This window comes from Silurus aristotelis (genome assembly GCF_946808225.1).
Source record: "Silurus aristotelis genome assembly, chromosome: 15".
In the NCBI taxonomy this organism is placed as follows: domain Eukaryota; kingdom Metazoa; phylum Chordata; class Actinopteri; order Siluriformes; family Siluridae; genus Silurus; species Silurus aristotelis.
In genome coordinates, this window is record NC_139588.1 from 18,956,582 (window position 1) to 18,980,444 (window position 23,863).

Below are 23,863 nucleotides of genomic sequence, written 5' to 3' on the forward strand. Positions count from 1 at the left end.
AACGCTTGGGGTGGCGCAAAAGTGATGTTTGCCATGGAACTTAAACTACTGGCTGACGACATGGGCCACACTGGGAGCTGTTCACCTCATTCGTCTTTCCTTCTGGTAACCATTTCAATGGTGTACAGCGTTGAGCTTTGTGAAAGTCAACTTACAAGCGTGACGCAAAACGTGGCCAAAGTCAGATTTAGCGTGCTATGTTGAAAGCACCATGCCATGACTCTAATACCAGCTGGGGTAGCTGTGGCTCCTCGAGCAAAATGTGGATGCAGAATTCTACGCCCTTATCGAAGCAAAAATAAGGTTTCCCATACCGGGAGTCGAACCCGGGCCGCCTGGGTGAAAACCAGGAATCCTAACCGCTAGACCATATGGGAAACAGACATCGAAACCTGATCACAAAGGGCTGTGTCAGATGAGGACCAACTTTGGATCCATTAAAAAACATTCCTTTGATATCAGTGTGTCAATCTGTGGCATCGTGCATAAGGTCAAAAAGAGCCGAACCAGCCAGGAGTCGAACCTGGAATCTTCTGATCCGTAGTCAGACGCGTTATCCATTGCGCCACTGGCCCAAGACTGAGCTGCCTGAATGAGCTACTCACTCATTTTGATGCCCTTTTACGAAAACGCGCCACTGGACGCGAGCCACGACCAAACCAAGAATTCAAAAGCACAGCAAAAAAAATCACCTGAATTCAAGTTTGGGATGCTGTGTCCATAGGCCGTTCTATTAGCCACTACACTATGATGTTTTTATTTGCATTTATTTTACTCTGTTTTGCAGGCGTCCTAATCCAAAGAGTCATATAGTGAACCTTTGATCTAGTGAGCATAAAAAATTGTTGCTTTATCTGACAAGCAAAACTTTTAGATAGGGTATTAGCACAAGAATAGATAACTAATAAAACACTATGCAGCTTCAACTAAGCGTTTCGTCTGTAGATGGAGTTAGACTCAACACTTAAAACACGCGCAAATACAACCAAAGGACGAGGTGGCTGAGTTGTTAAGGCGATGGATTGCTAACCCATTGTTCTTTGAACATGTCGATTCGAATCCCATCTTTGTCGTTTAGTTTACTTTAAAATTACCTCTTGCTTACACTTTTTTCCCTGAAGGTGAACAAACTCCACTGGACATAGTAAAATTGACCTGTTTCTTAGCATGAATCTTGGAAATTGGTGTCTGGTGGAAACAGTTTTAGATTTCTAATCATTCATTGGTCAAATTTTCTTAGCTGGACCCTAAATATTAGTAATAGTAATATCTTCAGACAAATTCACATACACAATTTTACTGTAATTCTCTAAAAAAAAAAAAAAAAAAAAAAAAAAATGGGGCTTCATTTCCCACAGAAACAAAGTCAGAAAGTTCCATGGAAGTGTCTAAAGTCACTGTGCAAAAACTGCCTTTTTATGCTGACTCTTAAAGCAGAATCCGACGAGGATGGGATTCGAACCCACGCGTGCAGAGCACAATGGATTAGCAGTCCATCGCCTTAACCACTCGGCCACCTCGTCACAAGGCGCAAACCAATATCCTGACCAAGCCCTATTTTTCAAGACAGACCTAAGGACTTAAATAGTAATTGGAAAAAAAAAAAAATCTAAAAACACTATAAATGATAACTGTTTAAAAAGCCACAGAATCTTGGGGTGACATAGCACATGTTCATTCGGTTTTCCCAATAGCAACCGACACAGGGTGGGTAAAGGGCATGCCGTGACCCGGATTCGAACCGGGGTTGCTGCGGCCACAACGCAGAGTACTAACCACTATACGATCACGGCGTTAAACGCTTGGGGTGGCGCAAAAGTGATGTTTGCCATGGAACTTAACCTACTGGCTGACGACATGGGCCACACTGGGAGCTGTTCACCTCATTCGTCTTTCCTTCTGGTAACCATTTCAATGGTGTACAGCGTTGAGCTTTGTGAAAGTCAACTTACAAGCGTGACGCAAAACGTGGCCAAAGTCAGATTTAGCGTGCTATGTTGAAAGCACCATGCCATGACTCTAATACCAGCTGGGGTAGCTGTGGCTCCTCGAGCAAAATGTGGATGCAGAATTCTACGCCCTTATCGGAGCAAAAATAAGGTTTCCCATACCGGGAGTCGAACCCGGGCCGCCTGGGTGAAAACCAGGAATCCTAACCGCTAGACCATATGGGAAACAGACACCGAAACCTGATCACAAAGGGCTGTGTCAGATGAGGACCAACTTTGGATCCATTAAAAAACATTCCTTTGATATCAGTGTGTCAATCTGTGGCATCGTGCATAAGGTCAAAAAGAGCCGAGCCAGCCAGGAGTCGAACCTGGAATCTTCTGATCCGTAGTCAGACGCGTTATCCATTGCGCCACTGGCCCAAGACTGAGCTGCCTGAATGAGCTACTCACTCATTTTGATGCCCTTTTACGAAAACGCGCCACTGGACGCGAGCCACGACCAAACCAAGAATTCAAAAGCACAGCAAAAAAAATCACCTGAATTCAAGTTTGGGATGCTGTGTCCATAGGCCGTTCTATTAGCCACTACACTATGATGTTTTTATTTGCATTTATTTTACTCTGTTTTGCAGGCGTCCTAATCCAAAGAGTCATATAGTGAACCTTTGATCTAGTGAGCATAAAAAATTGTTGCTTTATCTGACAAGCAAAACTTTTAGATAGGGTATTAGCACAAGAATAGATAACTAATAAAACACTATGCAGCTTCAACTAAGCGTTTCGTCTGTAGATGGAGTTAGACTCAACACTTAAAACACGCGCAAATACAACCAAAGGACGAGGTGGCTGAGTTGTTAAGGCGATGGATTGCTAACCCATTGTTCTTTGAACATGTCGATTCGAATCCCATCTTTGTCGTTTAGTTTACTTTAAAATTACCTCTTGCTTACACTTTTTTCCCTGAAGGTGAACAAACTCCACTGGACATAGTAAAATTGACCTGTTTCTTAGCATGAATCTTGGAAATTGGTGTCTGGTGGAAACAGTTTTAGATTTCTAATCATTCATTGGTCAAATTTTCTTAGCTGGACCCTAAATATTAGTAATAGTAATATCTTCAGACAAATTCACATACACAATTTTACTGTAATTCTCTAAAAAAAAAAAAAAAAAAAAAAAAAAATGGGGCTTCATTTCCCACAGAAACAAAGTCAGAAAGTTCCATGGAAGTGTCTAAAGTCACTGTGCAAAAACTGCCTTTTTATGCTGACTCTTAAAGCAGAATCCGACGAGGATGGGATTCGAACCCACGCGTGCAGAGCACAATGGATTAGCAGTCCATCGCCTTAACCACTCGGCCACCTCGTCACAAGGCGCAAACCAATATCCTGACCAAGCCCTATTTTTCAAGACAGACCTAAGGACTTAAATAGTAATTGGAAAAAAAAAAAAATCTAAAAACACTATAAATGATAACTGTTTAAAAAGCCACAGAATCTTGGGGTGACATAGCACATGTTCATTCGGTTTTCCCAATAGCAACCGACACAGGGTGGGTAAAGGGCATGCCGTGACCCGGATTCGAACCGGGGTTGCTGCGGCCACAACGCAGAGTACTAACCACTATACGATCACGGCGTTAAACGCTTGGGGTGGCGCAAAAGTGATGTTTGCCATGGAACTTAAACTACTGGCTGACGACATGGGCCACACTGGGAGCTGTTCACCTCATTCGTCTTTCCTTCTGGTAACCATTTCAATGGTGTACAGCGTTGAGCTTTGTGAAAGTCAACTTACAAGCGTGACGCAAAACGTGGCCAAAGTCAGATTTAGCGTGCTATGTTGAAAGCACCATGCCATGACTCTAATACCAGCTGGGGTAGCTGTGGCTCCTCGAGCAAAATGTGGATGCAGAATTCTACGCCCTTATCGAAGCAAAAATAAGGTTTCCCATACCGGGAGTCGAACCCGGGCCGCCTGGGTGAAAACCAGGAATCCTAACCGCTAGACCATATGGGAAACAGACATCGAAACCTGATCACAAAGGGCTGTGTCAGATGAGGACCAACTTTGGATCCATTAAAAAACATTCCTTTGATATCAGTGTGTCAATCTGTGGCATCGTGCATAAGGTCAAAAAGAGCCGAGCCAGCCAGGAGTCGAACCTGGAATCTTCTGATCCGTAGTCAGACGCGTTATCCATTGCGCCACTGGCCCAAGACTGAGCTGCCTGAATGAGCTACTCACTCATTTTGATGCCCTTTTACGAAAACGCGCCACTGGACGCGAGCCACGACCAAACCAAGAATTCAAAAGCACAGCAAAAAAAATCACCTGAATTCAAGTTTGGGATGCTGTGTCCATAGGCCGTTCTATTAGCCACTACACTATGATGTTTTTATTTGCATTTATTTTACTCTGTTTTGCAGGCGTCCTAATCCAAAGAGTCATATAGTGAACCTTTGATCTAGTGAGCATAAAAAATTGTTGCTTTATCTGACAAGCAAAACTTTTAGATAGGGTATTAGCACAAGAATAGATAACTAATAAAACACTATGCAGCTTCAACTAAGCGTTTCGTCTGTAGATGGAGTTAGACTCAACACTTAAAACACGCGCAAATACAACCAAAGGACGAGGTGGCTGAGTTGTTAAGGCGATGGATTGCTAACCCATTGTTCTTTGAACATGTCGATTCGAATCCCATCTTTGTCGTTTAGTTTACTTTAAAATTACCTCTTGCTTACACTTTTTTCCCTGAAGGTGAACAAACTCCACTGGACATAGTAAAATTGACCTGTTTCTTAGCATGAATCTTGGAAATTGGTGTCTGGTGGAAACAGTTTTAGATTTCTAATCATTCATTGGTCAAATTTTCTTAGCTGGACCCTAAATATTAGTAATAGTAATATCTTCAGACAAATTCACATACACAATTTTACTGTAATTCTCTAAAAAAAAAAAAAAAAAAAAAAAAAAATGGGGCTTCATTTCCCACAGAAACAAAGTCAGAAAGTTCCATGGAAGTGTCTAAAGTCACTGTGCAAAAACTGCCTTTTTTGCTGACTCTTAAAGCAGAATCCGACGAGGATGGGATTCGAACCCACGCGTGCAGAGCACAATGGATTAGCAGTCCATCGCCTTAACCACTCGGCCACCTCGTCACAAGGCGCAAACCAATATCCTGCCCAAGCCCTATTTTTCAAGACAGACCTAAGGACTTAAATAGTAATTGGAAAAAAAAAAAAATCTAAAAACACTATAAATGATAACTGTTTAAAAAGCCACAGAATCTTGGGGTGACATAGCACATGTTCATACGGTTTTCCCAATAGCAACCGACACAGGGTGGGTAAAGGGCATGCCGTGACCCGGATTCGAACCGGGGTTGCTGCGGCCACAACGCAGAGTACTAACCACTATACGATCACGGCGTTAAACGCTTGGGGTGGCGCAAAAGTGATGTTTGCCCTGGAACTTAAACTACTGGCTGACGACATGGGCCACACTGGGAGCTGTTCACCTCATTCGTCTTTCCTTCTGGTAACCATTTCAATGGTGTACAGCGTTGAGCTTTGTGAAAGTCAACTTACAAGCGTGACGCAAAACGTGGCCAAAGTCAGATTTAGCGTGCTATGTTGAAAGCACCATGCCATGACTCTAATACCAGCTGGGGTAGCTGTGGCGCCTCGAGCAAAATGTGGATGCAGAATTCTACGCCCTTATCGGAGCAAAAATAAGGTTTCCCATACCGGGAGTCGAACCCGGGCCGCCTGGGTGAAAACCAGGAATCCTAACCGCTAGACCATATGGGAAACAGACATCGAAACCTGATCACAAAGGGCTGTGTCAGATGAGGACCAACTTTGGATCCATTAAAAAACATTCCTTTGATATCAGTGTGTCAATCTGTGGCATCGTGCATAAGGTCAAAAAGAGCCGAACCAGCCAGGAGTCGAACCTGGAATCTTCTGATCCGTAGTCAGACGCGTTATCCATTGCGCCACTGGCCCAAGACTGAGCTGCCTGAATGAGCTACTCACTCATTTTGATGCCCTTTTACGAAAACGCGCCACTGGACGCGAGCCACGACCAAACCAAGAATTCAAAAGCACAGCAAAAAAAATCACCTGAATTCAAGTTTGGGATGCTGTGTCCATAGGCCGTTCTATTAGCCACTACACTATGATGTTTTTATTTGCATTTATTTTACTCTGTTTTGCAGGCGTCCTAATCCAAAGAGTCATATAGTGAACCTTTGATCTAGTGAGCATAAAAAATTGTTGCTTTATCTGACAAGCAAAACTTTTAGATAGGGTATTAGCACAAGAATAGATAACTAATAAAACACTATGCAGCTTCAACTAAGCGTTTCGTCTGTAGATGGAGTTAGACTCAACACTTAAAACACGCGCAAATACAACCAAAGGACGAGGTGGCTGAGTTGTTAAGGCGATGGATTGCTAACCCATTGTTCTTTGAACATGTCGATTCGAATCCCATCTTTGTCGTTTAGTTTACTTTAAAATTACCTCTTGCTTACACTTTTTTCCCTGAAGGTGAACAAACTCCACTGGACATAGTAAAATTGACCTGTTTCTTAGCATGAATCTTGGAAATTGGTGTCTGGTGGAAACAGTTTTAGATTTCTAATCATTCATTGGTCAAATTTTCTTAGCTGGACCCTAAATATTAGTAATAGTAATATCTTCAGACAAATTCACATACACAATTTTACTGTAATTCTCTAAAAAAAAAAAAAAAAAAAAAAAAAATGGGGCTTCATTTCCCACAGAAACAAAGTCAGAAAGTTCCATGGAAGTGTCTAAAGTCACTGTGCAAAAACTGCCTTTTTATGCTGACTCTTAAAGCAGAATCCGACGAGGATGGGATTCGAACCCACGCGTGCAGAGCACAATGGATTAGCAGTCCATCGCCTTAACCACTCGGCCACCTCGTCACAAGGCGCAAACCAATATCCTGACCAAGCCCTATTTTTCAAGACAGACCTAAGGACTTAAATAGTAATTGGAAAAAAAAAAAAATCTAAAAACACTATAAATGATAACTGTTTAAAAAGCCACAGAATCTTGGGGTGACATAGCACATGTTCATTCGGTTTTCCCAATAGCAACCGACACAGGGTGGGTAAAGGGCATGCCGTGACCCGGATTCGAACCGGGGTTGCTGCGGCCACAACGCAGAGTACTAACCACTATACGATCACGGCGTTAAACGCTTGGGGTGGCGCAAAAGTGATGTTTGCCATGGAACTTAACCTACTGGCTGACGACATGGGCCACACTGGGAGCTGTTCACCTCATTCGTCTTTCCTTCTGGTAACCATTTCAATGGTGTACAGCGTTGAGCTTTGTGAAAGTCAACTTACAAGCGTGACGCAAAACGTGGCCAAAGTCAGATTTAGCGTGCTATGTTGAAAGCACCATGCCATGACTCTAATACCAGCTGGGGTAGCTGTGGCTCCTCGAGCAAAATGTGGATGCAGAATTCTACGCCCTTATCGGAGCAAAAATAAGGTTTCCCATACCGGGAGTCGAACCCGGGCCGCCTGGGTGAAAACCAGGAATCCTAACCGCTAGACCATATGGGAAACAGACACCGAAACCTGATCACAAAGGGCTGTGTCAGATGAGGACCAACTTTGGATCCATTAAAAAACATTCCTTTGATATCAGTGTGTCAATCTGTGGCATCGTGCATAAGGTCAAAAAGAGCCGAGCCAGCCAGGAGTCGAACCTGGAATCTTCTGATCCGTAGTCAGACGCGTTATCCATTGCGCCACTGGCCCAAGACTGAGCTGCCTGAATGAGCTACTCACTCATTTTGATGCCCTTTTACGAAAACGCGCCACTGGACGCGAGCCACGACCAAACCAAGAATTCAAAAGCACAGCAAAAAAAATCACCTGAATTCAAGTTTGGGATGCTGTGTCCATAGGCCGTTCTATTAGCCACTACACTATGATGTTTTTATTTGCATTTATTTTACTCTGTTTTGCAGGCGTCCTAATCCAAAGAGTCATATAGTGAACCTTTGATCTAGTGAGCATAAAAAATTGTTGCTTTATCTGACAAGCAAAACTTTTAGATAGGGTATTAGCACAAGAATAGATAACTAATAAAACACTATGCAGCTTCAACTAAGCGTTTCGTCTGTAGATGGAGTTAGACTCAACACTTAAAACACGCGCAAATACAACCAAAGGACGAGGTGGCTGAGTTGTTAAGGCGATGGATTGCTAACCCATTGTTCTTTGAACATGTCGATTCGAATCCCATCTTTGTCGTTTAGTTTACTTTAAAATTACCTCTTGCTTACACTTTTTTCCCTGAAGGTGAACAAACTCCACTGGACATAGTAAAATTGACCTGTTTCTTAGCATGAATCTTGGAAATTGGTGTCTGGTGGAAACAGTTTTAGATTTCTAATCATTCATTGGTCAAATTTTCTTAGCTGGACCCTAAATATTAGTAATAGTAATATCTTCAGACAAATTCACATACACAATTTTACTGTAATTCTCTAAAAAAAAAAAAAAAAAAAAAAAAAAATGGGGCTTCATTTCCCACAGAAACAAAGTCAGAAAGTTCCATGGAAGTGTCTAAAGTCACTGTGCAAAAACTGCCTTTTTATGCTGACTCTTAAAGCAGAATCCGACGAGGATGGGATTCGAACCCACGCGTGCAGAGCACAATGGATTAGCAGTCCATCGCCTTAACCACTCGGCCACCTCGTCACAAGGCGCAAACCAATATCCTGACCAAGCCCTATTTTTCAAGACAGACCTAAGGACTTAAATAGTAATTGGAAAAAAAAAAAAATCTAAAAACACTATAAATGATAACTGTTTAAAAAGCCACAGAATCTTGGGGTGACATAGCACATGTTCATTCGGTTTTCCCAATAGCAACCGACACAGGGTGGGTAAAGGGCATGCCGTGACCCGGATTCGAACCGGGGTTGCTGCGGCCACAACGCAGAGTACTAACCACTATACGATCACGGCGTTAAACGCTTGGGGTGGCGCAAAAGTGATGTTTGCCATGGAACTTAACCTACTGGCTGACGACATGGGCCACACTGGGAGCTGTTCACCTCATTCGTCTTTCCTTCTGGTAACCATTTCAATGGTGTACAGCGTTGAGCTTTGTGAAAGTCAACTTACAAGCGTGACGCAAAACGTGGCCAAAGTCAGATTTAGCGTGCTATGTTGAAAGCACCATGCCATGACTCTAATACCAGCTGGGGTAGCTGTGGCTCCTCGAGCAAAATGTGGATGCAGAATTCTACGCCCTTATCGGAGCAAAAATAAGGTTTCCCATACCGGGAGTCGAACCCGGGCCGCCTGGGTGAAAACCAGGAATCCTAACCGCTAGACCATATGGGAAACAGACACCGAAACCTGATCACAAAGGGCTGTGTCAGATGAGGACCAACTTTGGATCCATTAAAAAACATTCCTTTGATATCAGTGTGTCAATCTGTGGCATCGTGCATAAGGTCAAAAAGAGCCGAGCCAGCCAGGAGTCGAACCTGGAATCTTCTGATCCGTAGTCAGACGCGTTATCCATTGCGCCACTGGCCCAAGACTGAGCTGCCTGAATGAGCTACTCACTCATTTTGATGCCCTTTTACGAAAACGCGCCACTGGACGCGAGCCACGACCAAACCAAGAATTCAAAAGCACAGCAAAAAAAATCACCTGAATTCAAGTTTGGGATGCTGTGTCCATAGGCCGTTCTATTAGCCACTACACTATGATGTTTTTATTTGCATTTATTTTACTCTGTTTTGCAGGCGTCCTAATCCAAAGAGTCATATAGTGAACCTTTGATCTAGTGAGCATAAAAAATTGTTGCTTTATCTGACAAGCAAAACTTTTAGATAGGGTATTAGCACAAGAATAGATAACTAATAAAACACTATGCAGCTTCAACTAAGCGTTTCGTCTGTAGATGGAGTTAGACTCAACACTTAAAACACGCGCAAATACAACCAAAGGACGAGGTGGCTGAGTTGTTAAGGCGATGGATTGCTAACCCATTGTTCTTTGAACATGTCGATTCGAATCCCATCTTTGTCGTTTAGTTTACTTTAAAATTACCTCTTGCTTACACTTTTTTCCCTGAAGGTGAACAAACTCCACTGGACATAGTAAAATTGACCTGTTTCTTAGCATGAATCTTGGAAATTGGTGTCTGGTGGAAACAGTTTTAGATTTCTAATCATTCATTGGTCAAATTTTCTTAGCTGGACCCTAAATATTAGTAATAGTAATATCTTCAGACAAATTCACATACACAATTTTACTGTAATTCTCTAAAAAAAAAAAAAAAAAAAAAAAAAAATGGGGCTTCATTTCCCACAGAAACAAAGTCAGAAAGTTCCATGGAAGTGTCTAAAGTCACTGTGCAAAAACTGCCTTTTTATGCTGACTCTTAAAGCAGAATCCGACGAGGATGGGATTCGAACCCACGCGTGCAGAGCACAATGGATTAGCAGTCCATCGCCTTAACCACTCGGCCACCTCGTCACAAGGCGCAAACCAATATCCTGACCAAGCCCTATTTTTCAAGACAGACCTAAGGACTTAAATAGTAATTGGAAAAAAAAAAAAATCTAAAAACACTATAAATGATAACTGTTTAAAAAGCCACAGAATCTTGGGGTGACATAGCACATGTTCATTCGGTTTTCCCAATAGCAACCGACACAGGGTGGGTAAAGGGCATGCCGTGACCCGGATTCGAACCGGGGTTGCTGCGGCCACAACGCAGAGTACTAACCACTATACGATCACGGCGTTAAACGCTTGGGGTGGCGCAAAAGTGATGTTTGCCATGGAACTTAACCTACTGGCTGACGACATGGGCCACACTGGGAGCTGTTCACCTCATTCGTCTTTCCTTCTGGTAACCATTTCAATGGTGTACAGCGTTGAGCTTTGTGAAAGTCAACTTACAAGCGTGACGCAAAACGTGGCCAAAGTCAGATTTAGCGTGCTATGTTGAAAGCACCATGCCATGACTCTAATACCAGCTGGGGTAGCTGTGGCTCCTCGAGCAAAATGTGGATGCAGAATTCTACGCCCTTATCGGAGCAAAAATAAGGTTTCCCATACCGGGAGTCGAACCCGGGCCGCCTGGGTGAAAACCAGGAATCCTAACCGCTAGACCATATGGGAAACAGACACCGAAACCTGATCACAAAGGGCTGTGTCAGATGAGGACCAACTTTGGATCCATTAAAAAACATTCCTTTGATATCAGTGTGTCAATCTGTGGCATCGTGCATAAGGTCAAAAAGAGCCGAGCCAGCCAGGAGTCGAACCTGGAATCTTCTGATCCGTAGTCAGACGCGTTATCCATTGCGCCACTGGCCCAAGACTGAGCTGCCTGAATGAGCTACTCACTCATTTTGATGCCCTTTTACGAAAACGCGCCACTGGACGCGAGCCACGACCAAACCAAGAATTCAAAAGCACAGCAAAAAAAATCACCTGAATTCAAGTTTGGGATGCTGTGTCCATAGGCCGTTCTATTAGCCACTACACTATGATGTTTTTATTTGCATTTATTTTACTCTGTTTTGCAGGCGTCCTAATCCAAAGAGTCATATAGTGAACCTTTGATCTAGTGAGCATAAAAAATTGTTGCTTTATCTGACAAGCAAAACTTTTAGATAGGGTATTAGCACAAGAATAGATAACTAATAAAACACTATGCAGCTTCAACTAAGCGTTTCGTCTGTAGATGGAGTTAGACTCAACACTTAAAACACGCGCAAATACAACCAAAGGACGAGGTGGCTGAGTTGTTAAGGCGATGGATTGCTAACCCATTGTTCTTTGAACATGTCGATTCGAATCCCATCTTTGTCGTTTAGTTTACTTTAAAATTACCTCTTGCTTACACTTTTTTCCCTGAAGGTGAACAAACTCCACTGGACATAGTAAAATTGACCTGTTTCTTAGCATGAATCTTGGAAATTGGTGTCTGGTGGAAACAGTTTTAGATTTCTAATCATTCATTGGTCAAATTTTCTTAGCTGGACCCTAAATATTAGTAATAGTAATATCTTCAGACAAATTCACATACACAATTTTACTGTAATTCTCTAAAAAAAAAAAAAAAAAAAAAAAAAAATGGGGCTTCATTTCCCACAGAAACAAAGTCAGAAAGTTCCATGGAAGTGTCTAAAGTCACTGTGCAAAAACTGCCTTTTTATGCTGACTCTTAAAGCAGAATCCGACGAGGATGGGATTCGAACCCACGCGTGCAGAGCACAATGGATTAGCAGTCCATCGCCTTAACCACTCGGCCACCTCGTCACAAGGCGCAAACCAATATCCTGACCAAGCCCTATTTTTCAAGACAGACCTAAGGACTTAAATAGTAATTGGAAAAAAAAAAAAATCTAAAAACACTATAAATGATAACTGTTTAAAAAGCCACAGAATCTTGGGGTGACATAGCACATGTTCATTCGGTTTTCCCAATAGCAACCGACACAGGGTGGGTAAAGGGCATGCCGTGACCCGGATTCGAACCGGGGTTGCTGCGGCCACAACGCAGAGTACTAACCACTATACGATCACGGCGTTAAACGCTTGGGGTGGCGCAAAAGTGATGTTTGCCATGGAACTTAACCTACTGGCTGACGACATGGGCCACACTGGGAGCTGTTCACCTCATTCGTCTTTCCTTCTGGTAACCATTTCAATGGTGTACAGCGTTGAGCTTTGTGAAAGTCAACTTACAAGCGTGACGCAAAACGTGGCCAAAGTCAGATTTAGCGTGCTATGTTGAAAGCACCATGCCATGACTCTAATACCAGCTGGGGTAGCTGTGGCTCCTCGAGCAAAATGTGGATGCAGAATTCTACGCCCTTATCGGAGCAAAAATAAGGTTTCCCATACCGGGAGTCGAACCCGGGCCGCCTGGGTGAAAACCAGGAATCCTAACCGCTAGACCATATGGGAAACAGACACCGAAACCTGATCACAAAGGGCTGTGTCAGATGAGGACCAACTTTGGATCCATTAAAAAACATTCCTTTGATATCAGTGTGTCAATCTGTGGCATCGTGCATAAGGTCAAAAAGAGCCGAGCCAGCCAGGAGTCGAACCTGGAATCTTCTGATCCGTAGTCAGACGCGTTATCCATTGCGCCACTGGCCCAAGACTGAGCTGCCTGAATGAGCTACTCACTCATTTTGATGCCCTTTTACGAAAACGCGCCACTGGACGCGAGCCACGACCAAACCAAGAATTCAAAAGCACAGCAAAAAAAATCACCTGAATTCAAGTTTGGGATGCTGTGTCCATAGGCCGTTCTATTAGCCACTACACTATGATGTTTTTATTTGCATTTATTTTACTCTGTTTTGCAGGCGTCCTAATCCAAAGAGTCATATAGTGAACCTTTGATCTAGTGAGCATAAAAAATTGTTGCTTTATCTGACAAGCAAAACTTTTAGATAGGGTATTAGCACAAGAATAGATAACTAATAAAACACTATGCAGCTTCAACTAAGCGTTTCGTCTGTAGATGGAGTTAGACTCAACACTTAAAACACGCGCAAATACAACCAAAGGACGAGGTGGCTGAGTTGTTAAGGCGATGGATTGCTAACCCATTGTTCTTTGAACATGTCGATTCGAATCCCATCTTTGTCGTTTAGTTTACTTTAAAATTACCTCTTGCTTACACTTTTTTCCCTGAAGGTGAACAAACTCCACTGGACATAGTAAAATTGACCTGTTTCTTAGCATGAATCTTGGAAATTGGTGTCTGGTGGAAACAGTTTTAGATTTCTAATCATTCATTGGTCAAATTTTCTTAGCTGGACCCTAAATATTAGTAATAGTAATATCTTCAGACAAATTCACATACACAATTTTACTGTAATTCTCTAAAAAAAAAAAAAAAAAAAAAAAAAAATGGGGCTTCATTTCCCACAGAAACAAAGTCAGAAAGTTCCATGGAAGTGTCTAAAGTCACTGTGCAAAAACTGCCTTTTTATGCTGACTCTTAAAGCAGAATCCGACGAGGATGGGATTCGAACCCACGCGTGCAGAGCACAATGGATTAGCAGTCCATCGCCTTAACCACTCGGCCACCTCGTCACAAGGCGCAAACCAATATCCTGACCAAGCCCTATTTTTCAAGACAGACCTAAGGACTTAAATAGTAATTGGAAAAAAAAAAAAATCTAAAAACACTATAAATGATAACTGTTTAAAAAGCCACAGAATCTTGGGGTGACATAGCACATGTTCATTCGGTTTTCCCAATAGCAACCGACACAGGGTGGGTAAAGGGCATGCCGTGACCCGGATTCGAACCGGGGTTGCTGCGGCCACAACGCAGAGTACTAACCACTATACGATCACGGCGTTAAACGCTTGGGGTGGCGCAAAAGTGATGTTTGCCATGGAACTTAACCTACTGGCTGACGACATGGGCCACACTGGGAGCTGTTCACCTCATTCGTCTTTCCTTCTGGTAACCATTTCAATGGTGTACAGCGTTGAGCTTTGTGAAAGTCAACTTACAAGCGTGACGCAAAACGTGGCCAAAGTCAGATTTAGCGTGCTATGTTGAAAGCACCATGCCATGACTCTAATACCAGCTGGGGTAGCTGTGGCTCCTCGAGCAAAATGTGGATGCAGAATTCTACGCCCTTATCGGAGCAAAAATAAGGTTTCCCATACCGGGAGTCGAACCCGGGCCGCCTGGGTGAAAACCAGGAATCCTAACCGCTAGACCATATGGGAAACAGACACCGAAACCTGATCACAAAGGGCTGTGTCAGATGAGGACCAACTTTGGATCCATTAAAAAACATTCCTTTGATATCAGTGTGTCAATCTGTGGCATCGTGCATAAGGTCAAAAAGAGCCGAGCCAGCCAGGAGTCGAACCTGGAATCTTCTGATCCGTAGTCAGACGCGTTATCCATTGCGCCACTGGCCCAAGACTGAGCTGCCTGAATGAGCTACTCACTCATTTTGATGCCCTTTTACGAAAACGCGCCACTGGACGCGAGCCACGACCAAACCAAGAATTCAAAAGCACAGCAAAAAAAATCACCTGAATTCAAGTTTGGGATGCTGTGTCCATAGGCCGTTCTATTAGCCACTACACTATGATGTTTTTATTTGCATTTATTTTACTCTGTTTTGCAGGCGTCCTAATCCAAAGAGTCATATAGTGAACCTTTGATCTAGTGAGCATAAAAAATTGTTGCTTTATCTGACAAGCAAAACTTTTAGATAGGGTATTAGCACAAGAATAGATAACTAATAAAACACTATGCAGCTTCAACTAAGCGTTTCGTCTGTAGATGGAGTTAGACTCAACACTTAAAACACGCGCAAATACAACCAAAGGACGAGGTGGCTGAGTTGTTAAGGCGATGGATTGCTAACCCATTGTTCTTTGAACATGTCGATTCGAATCCCATCTTTGTCGTTTAGTTTACTTTAAAATTACCTCTTGCTTACACTTTTTTCCCTGAAGGTGAACAAACTCCACTGGACATAGTAAAATTGACCTGTTTCTTAGCATGAATCTTGGAAATTGGTGTCTGGTGGAAACAGTTTTAGATTTCTAATCATTCATTGGTCAAATTTTCTTAGCTGGACCCTAAATATTAGTAATAGTAATATCTTCAGACAAATTCACATACACAATTTTACTGTAATTCTCTAAAAAAAAAAAAAAAAAAAAAAAAAAAATGGGGCTTCATTTCCCACAGAAACAAAGTCAGAAAGTTCCATGGAAGTGTCTAAAGTCACTGTGCAAAAACTGCCTTTTTATGCTGACTCTTAAAGCAGAATCCGACGAGGATGGGATTCGAACCCACGCGTGCAGAGCACAATGGATTAGCAGTCCATCGCCTTAACCACTCGGCCACCTCGTCACAAGGCGCAAACCAATATCCTGACCAAGCCCTATTTTTCAAGACAGACCTAAGGACTTAAATAGTAATTGGAAAAAAAAAAAAATCTAAAAACACTATAAATGATAACTGTTTAAAAAGCCACAGAATCTTGGGGTGACATAGCACATGTTCATTCGGTTTTCCCAATAGCAACCGACACAGGGTGGGTAAAGGGCATGCCGTGACCCGGATTCGAACCGGGGTTGCTGCGGCCACAACGCAGAGTACTAACCACTATACGATCACGGCGTTAAACGCTTGGGGTGGCGCAAAAGTGATGTTTGCCATGGAACTTAAACTACTGGCTGACGACATGGGCCACACTGGGAGCTGTTCACCTCATTCGTCTTTCCTTCTGGTAACCATTTCAATGGTGTACAGCGTTGAGCTTTGTGAAAGTCAACTTACAAGCGTGACGCAAAACGTGGCCAAAGTCAGATTTAGCGTGCTATGTTGAAAGCACCATGCCATGACTCTAATACCAGCTGGGGTAGCTGTGGCTCCTCGAGCAAAATGTGGATGCAGAATTCTACGCCCTTATCGAAGCAAAAATAAGGTTTCCCATACCGGGAGTCGAACCCGGGCCGCCTGGGTGAAAACCAGGAATCCTAACCGCTAGACCATATGGGAAACAGACATCGAAACCTGATCACAAAGGGCTGTGTCAGATGAGGACCAACTTTGGATCCATTAAAAAACATTCCTTTGATATCAGTGTGTCAATCTGTGGCATCGTGCATAAGGTCAAAAAGAGCCGAGCCAGCCAGGAGTCGAACCTGGAATCTTCTGATCCGTAGTCAGACGCGTTATCCATTGCGCCACTGGCCCAAGACTGAGCTGCCTGAATGAGCTACTCACTCATTTTGATGCCCTTTTACGAAAACGCGCCACTGGACGCGAGCCACGACCAAACCAAGAATTCAAAAGCACAGCAAAAAAAATCACCTGAATTCAAGTTTGGGATGCTGTGTCCATAGGCCGTTCTATTAGCCACTACACTATGATGTTTTTATTTGCATTTATTTTACTCTGTTTTGCAGGCGTCCTAATCCAAAGAGTCATATAGTGAACCTTTGATCTAGTGAGCATAAAAAATTGTTGCTTTATCTGACAAGCAAAACTTTTAGATAGGGTATTAGCACAAGAATAGATAACTAATAAAACACTATGCAGCTTCAACTAAGCGTTTCGTCTGTAGATGGAGTTAGACTCAACACTTAAAACACGCGCAAATACAACCAAAGGACGAGGTGGCTGAGTTGTTAAGGCGATGGATTGCTAACCCATTGTTCTTTGAACATGTCGATTCGAATCCCATCTTTGTCGTTTAGTTTACTTTAAAATTACCTCTTGCTTACACTTTTTTCCCTGAAGGTGAACAAACTCCACTGGACATAGTAAAATTGACCTGTTTCTTAGCATGAATCTTGGAAATTGGTGTCTGGTGGAAACAGTTTTAGATTTCTAATCATTCATTGGTCAAATTTTCTTAGCTGGACCCTAAATATTAGTAATAGTAATATCTTCAGACAAATTCACATACACAATTTTACTGTAATTCTCTAAAAAAAAAAAAAAAAAAAAAAAAAAATGGGGCTTCATTTCCCACAGAAACAAAGTCAGAAAGTTCCATGGAAGTGTCTAAAGTCACTGTGCAAAAACTGCCTTTTTATGCTGACTCTTAAAGCAGAATCCGACGAGGATGGGATTCGAACCCACGCGTGCAGAGCACAATGGATTAGCAGTCCATCGCCTTAACCACTCGGCCACCTCGTCACAAGGCGCAAACCAATATCCTGACCAAGCCCTATTTTTCAAGACAGACCTAAGGACTTAAATAGTAATTGGAAAAAAAAAAAAATCTAAAAACACTATAAATGATAACTGTTTAAAAAGCCACAGAATCTTGGGGTGACATAGCACATGTTCATTCGGTTTTCCCAATAGCAACCGACACAGGGTGGGTAAAGGGCATGCCGTGACCCGGATTCGAACCGGGGTTGCTGCGGCCACAACGCAGAGTACTAACCACTATACGATCACGGCGTTAAACGCTTGGGGTGGCGCAAAAGTGATGTTTGCCATGGAACTTAAACTACTGGCTGACGACATGGGCCACACTGGGAGCTGTTCACCTCATTCGTCTTTCCTTCTGGTAACCATTTCAATGGTGTACAGCGTTGAGCTTTGTGAAAGTCAACTTACAAGCGTGACGCAAAACGTGGCCAAAGTCAGATTTAGCGTGCTATGTTGAAAGCACCATGCCATGACTCTAATACCAGCTGGGGTAGCTGTGGCTCCTCGAGCAAAATGTGGATGCAGAATTCTACGCCCTTATCGAAGCAAAAATAAGGTTTCCCATACCGGGAGTCGAACCCGGGCCGCCTGGGTGAAAACCAGGAATCCTAACCGCTAGACCATATGGGAAACAGACATCGAAACCTGATCACAAAGGGCTGTGTCAGATGAGGACCAACTTTGGATCCATTAAAAAACATTCCTTTGATATCAGTGTGTCAATCTGTGGCATCGTGCATAAGGTCAAAAAGAGCCGAGCCAGCCAGGAGTCGAACCTGGAATCTTCTGATCCGTAGTCAGACGCGTTATCCATTGCGCCACTGGCCCAAGACTGAGCTGCCTGAATGAGCTACTCACTCATTTTGATGCCCTTTTACGAAAACGCGCCACTGGACGCGAGCCACGACCAAACCAAGAATTCAAAAGCACAGCAAAAAAAATCACCTGAATTCAAGTTTGGGATGCTGTGTCCATAGGCCGTTCTATTAGCCACTACACTATGATGTTTTTATTTGCATTTATTTTACTCTGTTTTGCAGGCGTCCTAATCCAAAGAGTCATATAGTGAACCTTTGATCTAGTGAGCATAAAAAATTGTTGCTTTATCTGACAAGCAAAACTTTTAGATAGGGTATTAGCACAAGAATAGATAACTAATAAAACACTATGCAGCTTCAACTAAGCGTTTCGTCTGTAGATGGAGTTAGACTCAACACTTAAAACACGCGCAAATACAACCAAAGGACGAGGTGGCTGAGTTGTTAAGGCGATGGATTGCTAACCCATTGTTCTTTGAACATGTCGATTCGAATCCCATCTTTGTCGTTTAGTTTACTTTAAAATTACCTCTTGCTTACACTTTTTTCCCTGAAGGTGAACAAACTCCACTGGACATAGTAAAATTGACCTGTTTCTTAGCATGAATCTTGGAAATTGGTGTCTGGTGGAAACAGTTTTAGATTTCTAATCATTCATTGGTCAAATTTTCTTAGCTGGACCCTAAATATTAGTAATAGTAATATCTTCAGACAAATTCACATACACAATTTTACTGTAATTCTCTAAAAAAAAAAAAAAAAAAAAAAAAAAATGGGGCTTCATTTCCCACAGAAACAAAGTCAGAAAGTTCCATGGAAGTGTCTAAAGTCACTGTGCAAAAAATGCCTTTGTTGCTGACTCTTAAAGCAGAATCCGACGAGGATGGGATTCGAACCCACGCGTGCAGAGCACAATGGATTAGCAGTCCATCGCCTTAACCACTCGGCCACCTCGTCACAAGGCGCAAACCAATATCCTGACCAAGCCCTATTTTTCAAGACAGACCTAAGGACTTAAATAGTAATTGGAAAAAAAAAAAAATCTAAAAACACTATAAATGATAACTGTTTAAAAAGCCACAGAATCTTGGGGTGACATAGCACATGTTCATTCGGTTTTCCCAATAGCAACCGACACAGGGTGGGTAAAGGGCATGCCGTGACCCGGATTCGAACCGGGGTTGCTGCGGCCACAACGCAGAGTACTAACCACTATACGATCACGGCGTTAAACGCTTGGGGTGGCGCAAAAGTGATGTTTGCCATGGAACTTAAACTACTGGCTGACGACATGGGCCACACTGGGAGCTGTTCACCTCATTCGTCTTTCCTTCTGGTAACCATTTCAATGGTGTACAGCGTTGAGCTTTGTGAAAGTCAACTTACAAGCGTGACGCAAAACGTGGCCAAAGTCAGATTTAGCGTGCTATGTTGAAAGCACCATGCCATGACTCTAATACCAGCTGGGGTAGCTGTGGCTCCTCGAGCAAAATGTGGATGCAGAATTCTACGCCCTTATCGAAGCAAAAATAAGGTTTCCCATACCGGGAGTCGAACCCGGGCCGCCTGGGTGAAAACCAGGAATCCTAACCGCTAGACCATATGGGAAACAGACATCGAAACCTGATCACAAAGGGCTGTGTCAGATGAGGACCAACTTTGGATCCATTAAAAAACATTCCTTTGATATCAGTGTGTCAATCTGTGGCATCGTGCATAAGGTCAAAAAGAGCCGAGCCAGCCAGGAGTCGAACCTGGAATCTTCTGATCCGTAGTCAGACGCGTTATCCATTGCGCCACTGGCCCAAGACTGAGCTGCCTGAATGAGCTACTCACTCATTTTGATGCCCTTTTACGAAAACGCGCCACTGGACGCGAGCCACGACCAAACCAAGAATTCAAAAGCACAGCAAAAAAAATCACCTGAATTCAAGTTTGGGATGCTGTGTCCATAGGCCGTTCTATTAGCCACTACACTATGATGTTTTTATTTGCATTTATTTTACTCTGTTTTGCAGGCGTCCTAATCCAAAGAGTCATATAGTGAACCTTTGATCTAGTGAGCATAAAAAATTGTTGCTTTATCTGACAAGCAAAACTTTTAGATAGGGTATTAGCACAAGAATAGATAACTAATAAAACACTATGCAGCTTCAACTAAGCGTTTCGTCTGTAGATGGAGTTAGACTCAACACTTAAAACACGCGCAAATACAACCAAAGGACGAGGTGGCTGAGTTGTTAAGGCGATGGATTGCTAACCCATTGTTCTTTGAACATGTCGATTCGAATCCCATCTTTGTCGTTTAGTTTACTTTAAAATTACCTCTTGCTTACACTTTTTTCCCTGAAGGTGAACAAACTCCACTGGACATAGTAAAATTGACCTGTTTCTTAGCATGAATCTTGGAAATTGGTGTCTGGTGGAAACAGTTTTAGATTTCTAATCATTCATTGGTCAAATTTTCTTAGCTGGACCCTAAATATTAGTAATAGTAATATCTTCAGACAAATTCACATACACAATTTTACTGTAATTCTCTAAAAAAAAAAAAAAAAAAAAAAAAAAATGGGGCTTCATTTCCCACAGAAACAAAGTCAGAAAGTTCCATGGAAGTGTCTAAAGTCACTGTGCAAAAACTGCCTTTGTTGCTGACTCTTAAAGCAGAATCCGACAAGGATGGGATTCGAACCCACGCGTGCAGAGCACAATGGATTAGCAGTCCATCGCCTTAACCACTCGGCCACCTCGTCACAAGGCGCAAACCAATATCCTGCCCAAGCCCTATTTTTCAAGACAGACCTAAGGACTTAAATAGTAATTGGAAAAAAAAAAAAATCTAAAAACACTATAAATGATAACTGTTTAAAAAGCCACAGAATCTTGGGGTGACATAGCACATGTTCATACGGTTTTCCCAATAGCAACCGACACAGGGTGGGTAAAGGGCATGCCGTGACCCGGATTCGAACCGGGGTTGCTGCGGCCACAACGCAGAGTACTAACCACTATACGATCACGGCGTTAAACGCTTGGGGTGGCGCAAAAGTGATGTTTGCCCTGGAACTTAAACTACTGGCTGACGACATGGGCCACACTGGGAGCTGTTCACCTCATTCGTCTTTCCTTCTGGTAACCATTTCAATGGTGTACAGCGTTGAGCTTTGTGAAAGTCAACTTACAAGCGTGACGCAAAACGTGGCCAAAGTCAGATTTAGCGTGCTATGTTGAAAGCACCATGCCATGACTCTAATACCAGCTGGGGTAGCTGTGGCGCCTCGAGCAAAATGTGGATGCAGAATTCTACGCCCTTATCGGAGCAAAAATAAGGTTTCCCATACCGGGAGTCGAACCCGGGCCGCCTGGGTGAAAACCAGGAATCCTAACCGCTAGACCATATGGGAAACAGACATCGAAACCTGATCACAAAGGGCTGTGTCAGATGAGGACCAACTTTGGATCCATTAAAAAACATTCCTTTGATATCAGTGTGTCAATCTGTGGCATCGTGCATAAGGTCAAAAAGAGCCGAGCCAGCCAGGAGTCGAACCTGGAATCTTCTGATCCGTAGTCAGACGCGTTATCCATTGCGCCACTGGCCCAAGACTGAGCTGCCTGAATGAGCTACTCACTCATTTTGATGCCCTTTTACGAAAACGCGCCACTGGACGCGAGCCACGACCAAACCAAGAATTCAAAAGCACAGCAAAAAAAATCACCTGAATTCAAGTTTGGGATGCTGTGTCCATAGGCCGTTCTATTAGCCACTACACTATGATGTTTTTATTTGCATTTATTTTACTCTGTTTTGCAGGCGTCCTAATCCAAAGAGTCATATAGTGAACCTTTGATCTAGTGAGCATAAAAAATTGTTGCTTTATCTGACAAGCAAAACTTTTAGATAGGGTATTAGCACAAGAATAGATAACTAATAAAACACTATGCAGCTTTAACTAAGCGTTTCGTCTGTAGATGGAGTTAGACTCAACACTTAAAACACGCGCAAATACAACCAAAGGACGAGGTGGCTGAGTTGTTAAGGTGATGGATTGCTAACCCATTGTTCTTTGAACATGTCGATTCGAATCCCATCTTTGTCGTTTAGTTTACTTTAAAATTACCTCTTGCTTACACTTTTTTCCCTGAAGGTGAACAAACTCCACTGGACATAGTAAAATTGACCTGTTTCTTAGCATGAATCTTGGAAATTGGTGTCTGGTGGAAACAGTTTTAGATTTCTAATCATTCATTGGTCAAATTTTCTTAGCTGGACCCTAAATATTAGTAATAGTAATATCTTCAGACAAATTCACATACACAATTTTACTGTAATTCTCTAAAAAAAAAAAAAAAAAAAAAAAAAAAATGGGGCTTCATTTCCCACAGAAACAAAGTCAGAAAGTTCCATGGAAGTGTCTAAAGTCACTGTGCAAAAACTGCCTTTTTTGCTGACTCTTAAAGCAGAATCCGACGAGGATGGGATTCGAACCCACGCGTGCAGAGCACAATGGATTAGCAGTCCATCGCCTTAACCACTCGGCCACCTCGTCACAAGGCGCAAACCAATATCCTGCCCAAGCCCTATTTTTCAAGACAGACCTAAGGACTTAAATAGTAATTGGAAAAAAAAAAAAATCTAAAAACACTATAAATGATAACTGTTTAAAAAGCCACAGAATCTTGGGGTGACATAGCACATGTTCATACGGTTTTCCCAATAGCAACCGACACAGGGTGGGTAAAGGGCATGCCGTGACCCGGATTCGAACCGGGGTTGCTGCGGCCACAACGCAGAGTACTAACCACTATACGATCACGGCGTTAAACGCTTGGGGTGGCGCAAAAGTGATGTTTGCCCTGGAACTTAAACTACTGGCTGACGACATGGGCCACACTGGGAGCTGTTCACCTCATTCGTCTTTCCTTCTGGTAACCATTTCAATGGTGTACAGCGTTGAGCTTTGTGAAAGTCAACTTACAAGCGTGACGCAAAACGTGGCCAAAGTCAGATTTAGCGTGCTATGTTGAAAGCACCATGCCATGACTCTAATACCAGCTGGGGTAGCTGTGGCGCCTCGAGCAAAATGTGGATGCAGAATTCTACGCCCTTATCGGAGCAAAAATAAGGTTTCCCATACCGGGAGTCGAACCCGGGCCGCCTGGGTGAAAACCAGGAATCCTAACCGCTAGACCATATGGGAAACAGACATCGAAACCTGATCACAAAGGGCTGTGTCAGATGAGGACCAACTTTGGATCCATTAAAAAACATTCCTTTGATATCAGTGTGTCAATCTGTGGCATCGTGCATAAGGTCAAAAAGAGCCGA